This window comes from Micropterus salmoides, unplaced genomic scaffold (genome assembly GCF_014851395.1).
Source record: "Micropterus salmoides isolate LMB-PRFRI ecotype aquatic unplaced genomic scaffold, ASM1485139v1 Ms_hic_scaffold_20, whole genome shotgun sequence".
In the NCBI taxonomy this organism is placed as follows: Eukaryota; Metazoa; Chordata; class Actinopteri; order Centrarchiformes; family Centrarchidae; genus Micropterus; species Micropterus salmoides.
Window position 1 is genome coordinate 31,191,956 of NW_024041151.1, and position 14,717 is coordinate 31,206,672.

Sequence of the window (14,717 nt, forward strand, 5' to 3'; positions counted from 1 at the left end):
ATAGTGAAACTGTGAGTTGTCAGTGACTGTTACTTGCCGAACTTGAGCTACGTTTACTTGAGGTAAAGGAAAAGGGATGTATTAGTTGGCTATGGAAAACACTAGTGTTGATAATGTGAACGCCATTAATATTACCTATCTCTAGTAGCCTATTTCAAAACAATAAATAAAAGGTTGTTTGAAACCAATATTCATAGAAATGCCTTCACTCGAAAGTTACGCCTTCTGAGGAACCTATCTATTACAGTAGCGAGGCAACTGACTTCTGTTTCGAACAGAGCCGTAACCTTATCGTCAGACGGAATATTGATACTGGACAATGTTCAATTACCACATTTTAAACAATATCTGAGCTAAAAAAACTTTGTTAAGGTAAGGGGATGATGTGGACAAGTTATTGATAGTTAATGAACCATGTATGCAGATGTGGTGGCCAATTACATTTCACTACATTTTTGTTATAATTTGTTAGCCTTTATATAACTTATGACAGAAGAACACTAATCCATGTAGGAAAAGGAAGTGCAGGGATCGGATCGAGTGCAGCGGACCTCGAGACCTCGTGCTGTGCCCTCATCTTTACTGAGACCTGGCTGTACCACAACATCCAAGCTATTGCAATTGACAGGCAGAGAACACAAGACTCCAGTTAGACCAGAGGATGAGGTCTCTGTGTTTACATCAGTGAAGCTTGGTGCTCAACTCGCGCTCCAATGTAGAGATAGACAGTGTTTACCACATATGGAATTGTTGGACAGATAAGGCTACAGCAGATCTACAGGACTGTTGTGAGTGCACAGACTGGCACATGTTCAGAGAGGCCGCCACCCAGGAGAACCACATCAACATGGAGGAATGTACATAATCAGTGACATCATACATCAGCAAATATGTTAATGATGTGGTAACCACTAAGACAATACAATCATTCCCCAATAAGAAAGCCTGGATGAATGGAGAGGTGAGGGCTCTTTGCAGAGCCAAAAAAACTGCTTTTCGGTCGGGTGATAAAGAAGCTTACAGCACCGCAAGAGAGACTGAAAGCTGGCATCAAGGAGTGGAGACGTCAGGCGAGACATCAGCAGAGACTGGAGAGAGACCTCAACACCAAAGATATGTGGCAGGTGATCAAAAATATCACAGGTCACAAAAGCAGCATGCTCACTCTGATCTCATCAACACTGGGCCAGCTGTAAAGTCTACTCCACCTCCAGAACAATGGCCACTCTCAGTATCCACAGCAGATGTGAGAAGAGTCCCACTTAGAGTGAATGTGAGTGAAACTGCGGGGCCTGATAATATCCCTGGCGGCCTTGTACTAAAAACCTGCAGACCTGCAAAATGCTGCAGAGAAGCATGTCCCTGTAGTGCTCAAAATTGGAGCCCCTCAGGGCTGTGTGCTCAGCCCCCTCCTGTTCACGCTGTACACCCCACGACTGAATCCCCCGACATGGAGAGAACTCTGTTGTGAAGTTGGTGGACGACACCACCATCATCGGCAGCATGGAAATAGAGCAATAGAAAGCATCCTGACTGGAAACATCACTAACATGGGATGTGCACCGCCCAGGACCGGAGGGCTCTGCAGCGGGTGATTCAAACTGCTCAGAAGATCATTGGTACCCATCTCCTGAGCATCAGTGATATTGGTGAGGTGAGGTGTCTGCAGAGCCCAAAGGATACTAAAGGACAGTCCCCACCCAGTCACAGCCTGCTCACCCTGCTGCCTTCTGGGAAGAGATATAGAAGTTTCTGCTGCCGCACCATCAGATTGCAGAGCCTAAAGATGTGAGACTCCCTTATTCATCCTCAGCACTGCTCAGTGTAAAATTGCTTTATTTCTTATTCTTATACTTATTATCTACTGTATATAATTTTTGTATATAAATTGCTTTTACTGAGTAGCATAAAGGGCACTAAAACTTAATTTCATTGTTAACCTGTGTTGTAAAATGATAAATAAATCTGCCTTGTACTTTATAGTTAAATATTGGGCATTCCTTATCCCTGACTAAGCATTATTTTCATATATCAGGAAATCTTATCATGCACCTGTACATAAACTCCCGCATACATTGGCTATATACTCAAGAAAACAAAATACAGAAACAGCTGTTTTTCCTGTGACAACAGTCGCTCCAGTGGAGTAGCACAGTCAGCGGAAACTAATGTCTGCAATAATTTTTACACTTCAAAGGATGTATCAACCTTCTTCAAGTAAAATCACAGTGTAATATATTCAGGAGTGTCCCGTTAAAGCTACAGGAACCTGGTAAGTCATTATCTTGGTTTTGAGAAATTTTAATGTGCATCAGCAGTAATATGTCTGCAAATGTTGGTGGAATTCAACTTCAAATGATGTAGTAACTAGTCAGAAAAACAAACAATATGATGATAAAAATGTAATGATCTATGAGTTGGCATAGCTAACAAAGATAGAGAATAAACTTCTTGCTCTCATTTTCCACTACTGTTGATGAGATGAAGAAACCAAACCCTGCAAACAGGGTTTATTGCAGCAGTGTTTAATGCAGACTTTATCATCAGCTCCTGAAATGACTATAGACATGCAAGATTGGCAAATATGTGGACGAGTCAAAGACACAACTGCACGGACAGCAGACTGATAAGAGTTTTACAGAGATATAAGAGAGAGCTTACTCTATGTTCACAAGATACTAGTGTGCATGTACACTTGCTCACATGTGAGAAAACAGATTATACTGAGAGTCAATTCATCACTGTTAGCTTGGTTTAATATATTTTTTAGCAGTGAATTACGGGTGGTTGCTACCATTGTATTATTATGCCACCTAACCGTAGTGCACTAGTTGGTTTGCTGGTCAGGCCAACATATAGTCCAGATTGTAATGTCACAACAAATATTTGATTGGATTGAAATAGTGACTTTGTGTGTGACTTGGTGACATACAAGAGGGATCTCAAGAACTACAATGGTGTTCTTCTCCACAGGCATTTATCCACACCTGGTTATGACAAAACATTGCTATCAGCATGTCATTATGGGCTTTGAGGTGAATTTTACCTTCATAAAGTACATCATGGGTCATTGAGCCAGCTTTTTCACAATTAGTCATAAGAAAATGTAGAAAAAGTTAAAAGAATCAACTGAAGTGACTAACTCCCTGATTGATATGTTTGTAGGCATTAGATTTGTATTGGGTTTGGCCTCTGCTGCAATTTCCTTTGAGGGTTTCCCGCTTTTGTATATTTCATATTATTATCAACTGAACACTTGGGCTGTTCATCTGGTATATGGGCAGAAGCAACTATTTTACCATAAAGGTGCAATTTGTATTTATGATAGTGGTGTAAAAGCTAAAAGTCACAAAATAATGATTTGTAATTGAATTGTAGTAATTCAATTAAGCTATAAATGTAAATTAATGCACGTTTGTAATTATGTTAAACAAAAATTCTAATTATAAAATTGACTGCTGTAGCTGTATATAATACACACATCTATCTGCACACATATCTGCACACATATTGTGGCCTCTGTACATCCCTGCAGCATCTGGCCATGTTATTCTGACAGTTTTCTCATGACAGAACAGCCCATGCAATCTCTGTAACCCTGCAACAGTGAAGTGCTTATGGCCTGTCTTATTTGAAATTAAATGCATCTGGGTGGCAGGGTAATGCATCAAGTCTGAACGAACGTCGCATTGATGCGCTGAACTGGAAACACTGCGTAGTATATCCTGACTGCTGCTGCATGAAAAGCTGCTGCCTAGAGCCACGATCCTGATGAGGATGATGTCAGTGTTCGAGGATGGGAACACATTTGTCCATTATCAGCCAATGCACCCCTGTGCTCAGAACATGCAGTCACAAACAGAACGACACGCTTTGCAAGCTCCGAATATATAGGCCTACATGCGATTTGCTGTGCACAAATCCAAAAATTGAGTGTACAATTCATATCTTGCTCAGTTTGTATGACCGTCGCAGCGATGTCAAATTAAACAGAAATTATTAGGGGAGACAATCCACCACGATGGCTGCTGTTAGTGGGGTTAAATGTATATTCTGATCCGAGTCTCCCTGTGTCTAGCAGCCCTGTACAGAGCACGACAACACGGTAGGCTACTGCAAATAAAAAGCTCCATGTCTTACCGGATCAGTCCGGACTCCCAGTCTGTGCTTATCCATTTTTTTCACAGGGATGCGATGTGAGGCAGTGCGATAGTGGTTTCCCAATGACGACATCCGACATGTGCAAAAGGTAAAACTGCAATATCCGCCTTATTGGTCAGACTCGCAGATTTTTTCTCTCCTCCTCCCTAACGTCACATCGTTGGTGGATTGCTGCACCATCCACATCTATGTGACCGCAATCACTACACACCCTCTCTCTCTCTCTCTCTCTCTCTCTCTCTCTCTCTCTCTGCCTCCATGGCGTCTGCAGCACTAACAGAGTGACGCTTCAAACCTCCACCAAGAAGGCCGTGATTGCCTCCATCTTCCATCTGTTTCCCTGTGACGAACATATTTCCGTAAAGTGAATCTATAGAGCATAGGCTACTCCCATCAGGAAGGAGAAGGTTCAATTTAGTAACACCCCCCCCCCCCCCCCCCCCCCCATCATGCCATCAGACATCAGGATTAGAGCGTTTTCCCGATTATTCGAGTCCATCTGCAGGAAATAACAGTAGTTTTGATAATTGATGACAAAAATTAATTGGTTTCACTTGTGTGTAAATATTTGCTGGTTTTCTTGGGCTTTTTATTCAGGTAGCAGCAGGTTTTGGTGGTGGAGGATATGGCCCATCCTTTACTTAAAGGGGCATTATGTAGTTTTCAGCGGCCACTAGCAGTGCGGTTTTAAGATTGCAACCAGGCGTGTGCTTGTACACTTAAACTCATGAGCGAGCATCATCCAAATAACGTACTTTGTGTTTGAAGTGGTGGGGACATAAGGACTCAGATTAAATTCTTAAACAGTGTTCTTCAAGATATCTTCAATGGCAAGATATATGAGCGGGTGGTCTGGGGGGACCACCACGTGAGCTGCTGACACGAGGTCCAGAAGCCTCACGACCGAAAGCGCCCTCACCACCCTTGGCGGAGCAACATGGAGTCCACACGTTCCTGGGAGAGCCATCCAGGAAGGAGAGGAATCCAGCACCACGCACAGGTAGGTGAGTGTCTGGGAGGGAAAAGGGAGCACTTTTCCCAGTTCACCGTGAAACCCCAGGCAAGACAGGTGTGCAACAAGCTTGGCCGTCTGCACCAACGCCTCGTCCCGGGACCGTGCCAGCAGCAGCAGGTCGTCCAGGTAAAACAGGACTCTGATGCCCGTCCGTCGCAGTGGCTCCAAGGCCATCTCGATGCACTTGGAGAAGGTGCGTGGGGCCAGAGAGTAACGAATGGCAGGCGGTTTTACTGGTACTGGACGCCCCGCAAAGAGAGGCGCAGGAACTTCCTGTGTTCTGGGATGACAGGAACGTGAAACGTGAGTAGGCCACCCCTGGCACCTTGGGAGCCCGAGCTGACGGTGTAGGGAGCTGCGTCTGCAGCAGTCTCAGGCCCACCGTGGTGCTGGTGGTCCTTCTTGGGGCCGCGGTGGTCTCGCTGAGGAGTGGCAATAGTGTGTACCCCATCCGTAATGTCCGCTTTCGTGGGCTCATATGGCACAGCCTGCCTTCTGTGAACAAATGGTTACCCCTGGATGCACAGAAGGATAGTGTCAGTGAAGAGTATCTGTACAGGGCAGGTGTTCTGGAGATCACCCAGCACGATGTAGCCCATGTGGCAGACACCGGTTGTAGCGGCGTCTCACCCCGTTCTGGCCGGCTTGCTGGAAGACATCATTCTACTTGTTTCCCAGCTGGAAATCTTTTGCTCTTTAGGCAGATCTTCTGATCTTTAGGCAGCTCAGTGCTGAAGAAAAATGGGAGCTGATGGCTGGGTCTCACCATTGTATAAATACAAGGTGCGGACGTAGGAGAGGCCCACGCTGTGGGTGGGTGTAGACAAAATTTATCAGTGCTACACAGGCGCACGCAGATGTAAACCAACAGCGATGGCCTTAGATGGCGAAGCCTATACGAAATAAAACTGGTGTCTCTGGTGACATTCCCATGCTGGTGAACCAGGGGAAAGTTCAAGCTCCAAAAGTTTTGCACTGGTTTGCTACGGTTTCCAGACTGAGTGACTAGTTTCCTCGAAACATTGTGCAGCGGGCTTCCAGGGCTGAGGTCAGCTCCGACAAAACTTAGCAAAACGCTGCGTTACTTTGTTACTGAACGCACCATCCTTGACGTGACCTTATGTTGTTCAAGTCAGCTGTTAGCCAAGAAGCTAAGTTGGCTGTAAGTAGGCTACTGCGATTATGGTCTCACAGTCTAACATGCAAAGAAAATTGTCGTCCGTTGTGAACTTTGTGCAACCAGCAAAAGGCTTTCAACCGCTATTTTATTGATGCATCTGCAGAAGCAGCACAGCAACGTGAAACTCAGAAAGAAACTCTGGTCGCATCTGCCAGTGATGCTTGGGCTGGAAACACTGAATACTGCTCTTATAAATACATGTGCAGAAAAACAGTAGTTCAAAAGTTAGGATTTACTCTTGCTTTATTTTTTATTTCATCTGGTGGCATTAAGTTAATCCTTGCTGATGTTATGAATATGATATTAGTTAAAAAGTCGAGAGTTCAGGAGAGATTGCTTTGTTTGAGGGGGTTGTGAAAGTAATATATAGTAAAGCAACGAGTAACGTAACTAATTACTTTCATCACCCAGTAGGGGAGAGAGGGGTTATTTGAGCCTATGGAGAAGTTGAGCCACCCCTGGCTTCTCGGCAACCATAGACAAAATTGTTTATGTGACCACACATTTTTGAGTCATCTGTTTTACTCACCCTGTGATGGAGAGAGGCCCATGGAATAAGTGATAAGCACATTTAAGTTCAAAAAACTGTTTTGCCTTTCAAAGTGTTTTTTTTATGTTCAAGGAGTCCTGATTCTTGTGTCTGAACAAATACAGATAGCTTTGAGAAATGTGTCAGTGCTTTAGGAAGTTACAATATGAGGTTATATTGTTAGCATGACATTACCCTTAAACTGCTGGATGACACAGTTTTGTTAAAATGGCAGCGATGGGGTAATATGAGCCAAAAGACCTGGGGGAAGTTGAGCCAGCTAGTTTACTGCAATTGTAGTGGATCAACCAGCCTCTCACCTCAAGGATGAGGTAAGATCAGATTCTGCCAAAGGGGGGGGGGGGGGGTTCCTTCGCCTTTGATATACAAACTAGAGACATCCCCATGGTAAGGACCTGCATAGACAATCAGACATGCATCACTGAAGGATTGTTATTCAGGAACTATCCAAACCAGTCTCACCGTTAAGGTGTCACTGAAGACACTCTCCAGGACAGCAAAAGGGCATGAAAACCCCTTTCCAACCACAAATTACCATCAACATCAAAAGTACCACGCAGCCCTGGCTCACCTGATTATTTCCCCACAGAATGCCCAACTGTGATTAGTCAGGATGAGCCGCTGTCTGGCTTCATGCCAATCAAATCACAGCACGCGATCAACGTCATTCAGATGAAATAACGGGAGCTGTTAGGAACTTTAGCTGGTGCGGTTATGGAGGATGGAGATTTTGAGTTTTTAGTTATAATAAATAGTTTTACTAAACTATCACTACAGCTGCAACATTAGATTAAATCTGACGGAAGACCTACGTCAAAACTGGAGCTGTGTGTGGAGAGAAAAAAGGGGTTTTGGACACTGAGGAAACTTATATCCGTACAGTGTGGCTAGATAGTAGTGCCAAACTTCGACTGACTGTTGTTGCGGAGGATGAAAAGCCAGTGGGAAATTCTGTAACTTGGTTATTGACCACTTTGCCACCATGACAGACAGGAGAATGGCCTTCCTTTTTAGATCTCTCTCTCTGAACTTAACTGAACTGCAGCCATTTGTGCGATTTTTGGTGTGGTTATGTTTGTTTTGCTTTGCTTGCCTGGATTTAGCTGCTGAATGAAAAGTCAGTTGAAGTAACCATATTGTTTTTACTGCGGTTGTGTACGCATAGATAATGAGCACCAGAGACAGCACCTGCCACAGGGCACTGGGCCAGGCTAGGCTACCTGAATAATTGTCTATACTCTGTCCGTCTGGTGTTCGGTTGTTAGTCTTCAGTGATGTTGTGTTGTATGAACATTTGGCCAAGCATTAAGAAATATGTAGGCCTATTTGATACATGCACCACTGCTATTATGCAAATGTCTTCAATCATCTTCTGATTGAGCTTGTGAATGCTCCTTTTATTCTTAACCTGCACCATAAGCAGCGGGCTGTGTATGCTATTTGGGGTGGGTGAGAGAGAGAGAGAGAGAGTCTCGGTAAAGGCAACTTTCAGCGTGTGTATTGATAACAGATAGTGCGCATCTTTAAAGTTTGATAAATTTATACCCTGCACTGTAATAGCACAATGCATTAGATAATTGCCCTCCAAAAAGGACATCCCCTTTCACTTGGCTTCCCCAAAAATTTACCCCACCCCACGCCACTGCTAGCCTATATTCCCTGGGCCTCGCGAACCTACGACGAATGTATGTGTTTTATTTGATTTTGTTGTTTTAAGTTATCCGACCATTTTACGCAACTTTTAACCCAGAAAGTTCTTTCAATCCTCATCTCGGGTTGAACTAAGCCGCTGCTCCAATGATAAAGTTGGAGTGTGTTCCACTGAGCTGTAGCGACAACAACCCGAACTCAGAGCGCCAAACCAGTTACTGCAAGCGTCTTTCCCACAACCTCCAGTCAGTCAGGGACTCCTGACAATCCGTCGGTTAAAATTTGCTCAAGGAGCCAGGTAGCGTGCTAAGCACCCGGGGGTCTGACCAAAGAACGAGCCAGATGACAGCGAGCCTTGGCCAGAGGGGGAAAACGACAAAAGTAATGCTTAAACTACATTCTGTGACTGGTTGGTGCCCTATAGTTGGTCCTAATCCCCTAGTTTATTTAAACTCAATTTGCAACATAACTTACTAACACCAAACTGAAATTCCATTGAGCCCATTATCCTGATTTTGGTCTTACTGCATATTCTGTTCATTACATTCTGGTTTGACTGTTATTCCTCTAATATTCCCACATTTACTCACACTGTTGTATTCCCTTTAGTCAGTCAATAAATTTCACCTTGATTATAGTGATTTGTGTGTGTGTACTGTTTAGCGTCCTTGGTCCCTGTACAGAGGATTCGCCCTCAGATCTGAGACTGACTGATTAACTCAACGATTTTGAATATTTGAATCATTAATTACTAACAAATTACCAGAAATTTGTGCAATTATTAAGCTATAGTCAAGGTTCCTAAAGCTTTGGGCGGACAGCAAATGACATTGATGTCCCCAACCCCCATGTGGCTCAACTTATTTTAGATCCAAATGGATTTTTCCCCGGAATGCACCACATCCTAAAATATGTACATATTTTAGTTGGCCACATTACTGTCATGTCCTCACTTTAAAGACACTTCAAGTAAAAAACTGGCCCCACTCACCCTACTCTCCCCTAATAAGTAAAGTAATATTACTTACAACCGGTGCAAAACCTTTTGGCTGCGGTCGAAAAGTCTTTTACTTAGGAAGGTTCCTAACTGAGTGAAGTGACCTGGAAATATTTAAAGTTCCAATGAAATGTAAAGTGGAGTGCTATTTGCTTCAGGATATTTACACGTTTCCTGTTAAAACACAAACCCCCAAGTCATGCAGACTCTCTGCGGACTGGTTTAAGCTCCCAAGTGAACACAGTGGCCGGGACACAACACATTTGAGACCGACAGAGGCCAAGTTGACCATAGAGAATACAATACAGAGGTGGTTTTCTTGTCGGGTTTGGTTCTAGGAACCCCGGGATCGGAGTCAGCTAATGGGACGCATAGCTGCACAGCTAACAGAGTTACCTTGCTACAGATGCAGACAGATACAATTCAAGTCTCGCTAACGTTGCTGTATTCCCTGTTGGTCTTTGAGGCTGTGTTCACTGGGAGGCTGCTGAGTGCGGTTTTGTTGTCCGCTCCAGGCGCCCATTCTGGAGCTGCTACTTGCCATCACTCCCTGCTGGGTCCCCCGCCCCTGGCCATAGACTCGTCTGAAAACCTCCAGAGCTTGAGTAACGTTAGAGGTTTAAACACTAACACTTCGCCAGTGATCCAAGCTCAGGCACAGTCAGCTATTAAGTTAATATGACAGCTAACTAGATAACAGCAACTAATTAGTAGCAATTGGCTGTTACTTTAGCAACAAGTAAAGCAGTTTATCAGTAAGCTCCATAAATCACAGAAAGTTGAGGCAAAGCAGCCGGAAGACATCAGAGAGAGAACCAGAAAATATTTTTCTCCCCATCAAATATGACTGAGTTTCACCAAAATCAGTTAAGATGTGTTGTTGTACAGTAACCAGTGAGGCCTACCTGTCCCCAGAAACACAATGCATTAAAAAATGGGAAAGCTTTTCATTGGACGCGCAGTTAATACACAGCCCCAAGTGCAAGATTCATCAACATTTTAAAATAGTTTTTCAGGGAATGACAAACTCTAAAATAACATCAAGAACAACTTTTATCATTGTTGGCCCAGATACTAGTATTATATATAGTGCAAAGCATATGCAATAAAAGCAAATAATCGATTTTGATTTCATGGGAACTTTCAGTGGCAGCCATGATAAGAGCTGATCAGATTCTCTAAATGCTAAGGAAAGGTGCTTCAATGCTTCCTTTTGTGGCAGAACAAGTGGCCTATGACACTTCGAAGCTGAAAATGTTCAACAATGCCACTTGGGATAGACCAAAGACCTTTAAAGCACACAGATCGTTTTATCAAAAGTTAGGGGGCAGAGACAATAAAGTAATTATAAAAAAATATGCAATTTTCTTTTGTCATATTAATAGCAACACCTGCTCTATTAAAAAGGTATGTAATGCGTATTAGAGAAAAAAACAAAAAAAAACCCCACACCATTCAAAAACCAAACCCGCATGTGTAATTAAAGGATCAAAAAAAACAAAAACCCACATTTGACAGTTGATACCGATATTTACAGAGCCAAAGTCTGGATATTCAAACACTGAAATGTATCGCTCCAAACCAGTTCTGTGCATCCAGGACAGTCATATATCCAGACATTGTGTCAATACACAGCAAAGCACAGTTTTAGACCGATATCCACAGCAGCAAGAGTGGGAGGAGTAACACGCCGGGGAGTGTTAACCTCTTAGATAACTATGGCACCCGGCAGCCTCAACAGCAGCATGCACACGGCTGTAGCTCGGTCCTGCTGTGATGTGAAAACACACCATTAAAACAGGGCCACGATAAATTGTTGCAAACAGGCAAACAAGGTACTTACCACTTTACAGGACACGCCACCCTCAGACCCCGGCAGGGGGGAAAGCAATCCGCGCAGCCACACAGCACCCAACTATAACAAAGAAGACTGTCAGATCTTGATAAACACCAAACGGGTCGGAACAGGGAGGCATTCAGCTTACCGAGGCACCCAATGCCAGCAGCCCAGGTGTTCATCTATCCACACGGGGAATATCCATGGCCGAAATAAAGCCGGATCTATGAGAGAACGCTTGTTAGTGCCACCCGCACAACAATGCACTGAAAGGCACGAGGATAAAAAGAATTCCTTACCACGCCGCAGTAAATGACAACCTCTGGCAACGGCAACAAGCGTACAGCATGCCAGACCAGACACATCTCCACAACAACAATAAAATCCATCAACCACATTTTGCGATAAATCACTGACATGAATGCCTGCAAACCTTTGCTGGGAACTGTTAGGAATGTGGGTTTGTGTTCATGTTTTTTCATGTTTAGTCTATTTTCATGGGTTTGGTTTTGGGTTCTGTAAGCTTTATTTGATCTTGTAATGTTTAGGGTTTTGTGTTTTGTAGCTAAGTTTTTGTCTTTTGTTCTTTAGCATGTTTAAGTTTACTTATTATCTGTCTTGTCTCTGATCTTAGTTCTTAGTACTGTGCCTTAGTTCTTAGTTCATGTCCTAGTGTTGCTCCTGGTCTGTGTACTGCAGTGTTTGTTATTATTTTGGTCTTGTCTACTGTTTCATCCTAGGGCCCGTTCTTCGTACGTTGCTTAAAACATCCAAGATCAAATGAGACATCCAAGATAATATCATCGGCCTAATCATGATCTGGCTAATTGGGTTCTTCGAACACACCTGCCGGTTATGATTAGTACAGCTGGATTGAGTTATCGGAGATAATTGCACGTTCATGTGCTGGTTTAAAAGGGGATATGTATCGATAATAGAAACATTGATCAGCAACGCTGCTATTGGCTGTTCACCATGGCCAAAGAGCGCGCTCAGTTTTTCTCCGCAGCAGAGCAAGAGTCATTGCTAGAAGGATATACAGAATTTGAAAACTTAATTCAAACACCAGGGAACACCCTCAGAATGTGCAAAAGCCAGGAGAGAGGGCTGGCAAAAAGTTGCAGACAAATTAAATGTGTAAGTGCTCCATGTTATGGTTCTATCACTTATTACAGTATATATTCTTGTATTTTAATAATTTCATAATTGCTTAATGTCAGAGCCACCTCAGGACCCACTAGAACATGGGAACAAGTAAAAGTGAAATACAAAAACATTCTTCAAAATGGTAATCTTTTCTACTTCAACTGTTTAGTCTCTTTTACCAAAATAAATGTTAAATTATGTGTTTTTCTGTTTATAACAGCAACCAAGAAAAAGGCAGAGCAGAAAAAAAACAGGTGGTGGTCCTGCACCCCCACATTATACCCCGGCAGCATCCCTGGGGGCAGCTCTTCCTTAGACCAAAAGCCAGGGACCAGTAGCAACACCTTCATTACTGGTAAGAGAGTTTTAAATTATCTTGCTACACTGTAAATAATTTGTTGCTGCATTAAATTAAGTATGCCTATAATCCAAATGGCTGGTACAGTCATTTCAACTGATAAATATTGAGTAGTGATGAATTGCTTTGACTTGTGAAGGTGAAAACTACATAACAATGTAAAAATATGTTATGTTATGTTATTGATCACATTTTTTCCTAGTGTAGTTCACTGTAATGCCATTGTGTTCTCCTCTTTTGTGCAGTTTTACATAATACACCAACACTTTTACCTGTTCCCAAGCAAGTGGTGGCTGAAGCATGTGCAGTAAGTGGACTTTTTCTAACTTTACATCAAAAGGAAAGAAAGTGCAACATTTTGTAATACCCATTAGTTTCTTTTGCACAGGACAGTGAAGAAACCCTCTCAGATGACTGTCCTTTGGAGGAAGTACTTGTAAGTGCATAAATAACTACTTAATTTATAGTTGTTCCAACAATCAAATCCAGCTAAGTGACTTAGCGAACTACGACGAACGGGCCCCTAGTCTCTGTCTTTCTGTTGTTTGTTGTTCTGTTGGTTGTTAGTTTCTGTCTGCTACCCCTGATCACTGTGCCCTGTCTGTTATCTCCTCCAAAGCCGCAAGTCTGATCGGCACCAAACTTGGCACAGACCATCGATGGACAAAGCAAAAAGTTTGTTAAGGAAATTTTGATCCACCAAAAAATGCGAATTATACGCTAACAAATGTTTGCACGAAACCCAAAAAAAGAGGAAGTGATGTCATATCTTACGTTTGGAATGGCCAATCTACACCAAACTAGGTGAACTTATGTGGCACGCCCTCCTGAGGGGCTATTGGTGAAATTACCTTTTAGGTGGCGCTGTGTAATAGCAATTATCTGTTCCTTCATAACCACAAGTCACATTGACATGACTCTGAAGCCGAATTGTTCATGACGGTCTCCTGACTCCAGGGACCAAAGTTGACCCTAATAGGCCCGTAGGTCATGTTGTTATTGCAGATTAAAGACGTTCCCATTGACTTACCTTCATTTTATATTTTCATAACCATAAGGAATGGGTCCAATTGATACCAAATTTGGGTAATTTGTTCCCTATGGGTGGGAAGGGTCCGAGAAGGGACTGTAGCTCAGGGGGCTTGGCTTGAGCAATTAGGTGTGGTAGGTTTAAAGGTTGGTGGACCCAAATGCAGGACTCAAGCAGAGCAGGTACAGAGTTCAGAGGTTTATTAAACAAACTTAAGTCGTACACACTTACTAGTGGTAGAATTCAAGAATCCAAAATAACCAACTGTCCAGACAAACAATTTATCCAAAGGAAATCCAAAATCGAAATCCACACGAAACGAGCAGGCTGAGGGCAACACACAAGACAGAGCACGACAAGCTACAATGAACTGAACTGAACAGAAACACCAAACAACAACAGCAACACAGATGACAGTGATCAGGACTGACGAGACAGGCAGGCAGAGGGATTACTGGGAGAACAGACAAAACACAGGCTACTGGACACTAAACACAGGCCATATCAAAATAAGATGGAATAATTCAGAATATAAACAATGTAACTCCGACACAAGCAGACAGATCACAAATAAACTAATACCAAAAGTGCTTACATTGCGCAGCCAGATGTTATTTCTATGGGCCCCAGATGACACCTGAAAATGTGGTGCAATTTGGCTTTAATGTGGCGCAATAATCGAAGCTGATTATAGCTGGGAAAATCCTATTCATTTGAATGTCATTTTGAACCAAGGGACATTTTGCCTCATAACTATGTGCCAGTACATCGCACATTCGTAAACCTTAACAAT

The 14,717-nt window shown here is 43.0% G+C and overlaps 1 protein-coding gene and 1 long non-coding RNA gene across 2 annotated transcripts in view; one reads left to right on the top strand and one right to left on the bottom strand.

Annotated features, from left to right (window-relative positions):
- The window catches only part of ajm1 (apical junction component 1 homolog), a 34,921-nt gene extending 30,608 nt beyond the window's left edge, over positions 1-4,313 (bottom strand). Inside the window, exon 1 of the mRNA XM_038733021.1 lies at positions 4,141-4,313. The gene's annotated coding sequence lies outside the window, so the exon portion shown is untranslated. The remainder of the gene's footprint in view (positions 1-4,140) is intronic.
- An 8,452-nt stretch (positions 4,314-12,765) lies between these two features.
- Positions 12,766-13,337, top strand: LOC119914211. The gene is made up of 3 exons (XR_005446744.1): positions 12,766-12,891; positions 13,140-13,201; positions 13,283-13,337. It is a non-coding gene; the product is annotated as an uncharacterized LOC119914211 (long non-coding RNA).
- Positions 13,338-14,717: the final 1,380 nt, after the last annotated feature.